Below are 1,910 nucleotides of genomic sequence, written 5' to 3'. Positions count from 1 at the left end.
TTTTTTTTTTTGAGGGGTGAAGGGAGAGGGATGGTGAGACTAGCTGCCCCTGTTTCAGGTCCCAACTCATCTGGAGGTTCTCTCACTTTCATCCTGCTGCCAGCAGCACTTGTCAGCAGTCACTGCGGTGGCTGAAGCAATGGCCAGGGCTCCACTTCATCATAAGGTGGTAACTGTCTTCACTGTCAGTGCACAAGATCTTCACTATGACCAAGTCTGACTTCTGGGTGAGGTGGAGGGAATAAGAGGTGAAGTGGAAAATCCAGATGCTGGACAGGAGAGCCACCCCCCACAGGCTCAGGGCTTTGGCAGAGGTGACAGGATGTACCCTGGGGCACAAGCTGAGGGAACGATGCCCGTGGAAATGGCCCCCAGGATCCCAGAGGAGCCAGAGAGCTGAGTGCCGCCCAGACAACCCCAGGGCCCTTCTCGGGCAGAGTACACCACGGCTGACCACCCTGCTCCACTCTGTTTTTGCTCTGCCATATGCTGAACTCAAGGTCAGTCGCAGTTTTCCTGGAGAAATGCCTTGCTTTCCAAAAGCTGGGTCCGCAAGAACTGGAGACCTTTCTGTTGGCTCCTGCAACCAAGGCCTCCAAGAGACGCTATTTCCTTCCCCTCCATCTTTGTGAGGAGGAAAGGTGGATGTACCAAGGCTGCCAGAAATGCATGAGTCAGAAGCTTTGCCAAGGACCCTTGCACTCTGTGGATAATAAACATCCTGACTGCAGGCACTCCTCTACAGGTCAGGCCTGTTGTCCCTCATGTATGAGATGGCACATCAGACAGTGGGTCTGAGAGACCCCATGGCAGGCCACTGACCACCAGTAATTCATAAATGACAACTACATGCACATCACTGCCAGGGGCTGGTTATGTTGGGATGGGGTGTTCCAAGACAAGGCACATCCTACATCCTTGTGGGTTGATTGGAGTGGTCACCAATCTCAGACGTGACAGCACATCTTGTTCCCTTGACAGTTATGCTCATCTTAAACTTACTAGTATCTTGGTACATACCACATAAAATATATTTGTTCTCTATCCTTTATAGCAAAGTCTTTAAAAAATTAGCTTAAATTGGCCTTTTTTATTTCTTATTTAAATTGACTCCTTTTCTCCTCCTTCTGCAGGTCAACTTGTTCTTTTCTGGGGTTTGGTGAACAGCCTCATATACTATTATTTTCTCCTTTGTCTTCTGGGGATGTGCTTTCCCCAGTTATAAAAAAAGGAAATGGTCTATCAGGATCTCTTATTGGGTTTCAGCTTACATTTATAAACCCATCCTCATAAGGACAGATTTATACCTACACTTATGGTTCTGCCAGTGTTCTATGCTTCCCTTTATATCAAAAACTTTAAAAAACTATCCTAGATTGGCCTCTTTGGGTGTATATAACCAGTGTATATAAGCCTGCTAATTTTTAGGGCTCTCAAAACAGTGTCAAAGAGATTGTTTTTCCGGCAATCCCAGAGGTTTTCCCATTCACCCCAAAGAACAAGCACCATCTGCTTCAAAGACCAGCGAGAAAGTCCCTAGCAAGAAAAGCAGAGGCTTTCTTCTCAGTGTAGAAAAGAAGACAAAAATCAGACTTCTAAAGCTGAGATGAAGCTAAGAATCATACGCTATCCCAGAAATGGCTCTTCTGTACTTTGTGCTATTTTGCCTGTCCAGGAAGTGACACGCCATCACGCCCTTCTTCTCACTCTTATGGTCCGGCCAGGCGACATTATTCAGACCCTCAGAGCTCTGAGGAGTGGCTCCATATGCTGAAGTGAACCAGAGATGCGGGCAGGGGTGGGAGCAGGCACAAGGGCAGATGCGAAGACAAGTTACCTGACAGATAGCGTTTCATAGCGAGCCCAGGCACAGGCAGTGAGGGGGAGGGGAACGCGGAGGGTCGCAATGC

At 48.1% G+C, this 1,910-nt stretch overlaps 1 protein-coding gene across 1 annotated transcript in view; it reads right to left on the bottom strand.

Annotated features, from left to right (window-relative positions):
- Nucleotides 1-1,910, bottom strand: part of CSPG5 (chondroitin sulfate proteoglycan 5 (neuroglycan C)) — a 15,668-nt gene that overhangs the window by 8,016 nt on the left and 5,742 nt on the right. The gene's annotated exons all lie outside the window — the stretch shown is intronic.

The sequence above is a fragment of the Bison bison genome, unplaced genomic scaffold (assembly GCF_000754665.1).
Source record: "Bison bison bison isolate TAMUID 2011002044 unplaced genomic scaffold, Bison_UMD1.0 scf7180017864482, whole genome shotgun sequence".
Classification (NCBI taxonomy): Eukaryota; Metazoa; Chordata; class Mammalia; order Artiodactyla; family Bovidae; genus Bison; species Bison bison.
The sequence above is the reverse complement of the archived record's forward strand: the minus strand, read 5'-3'. Positions and strand labels throughout refer to the sequence as shown.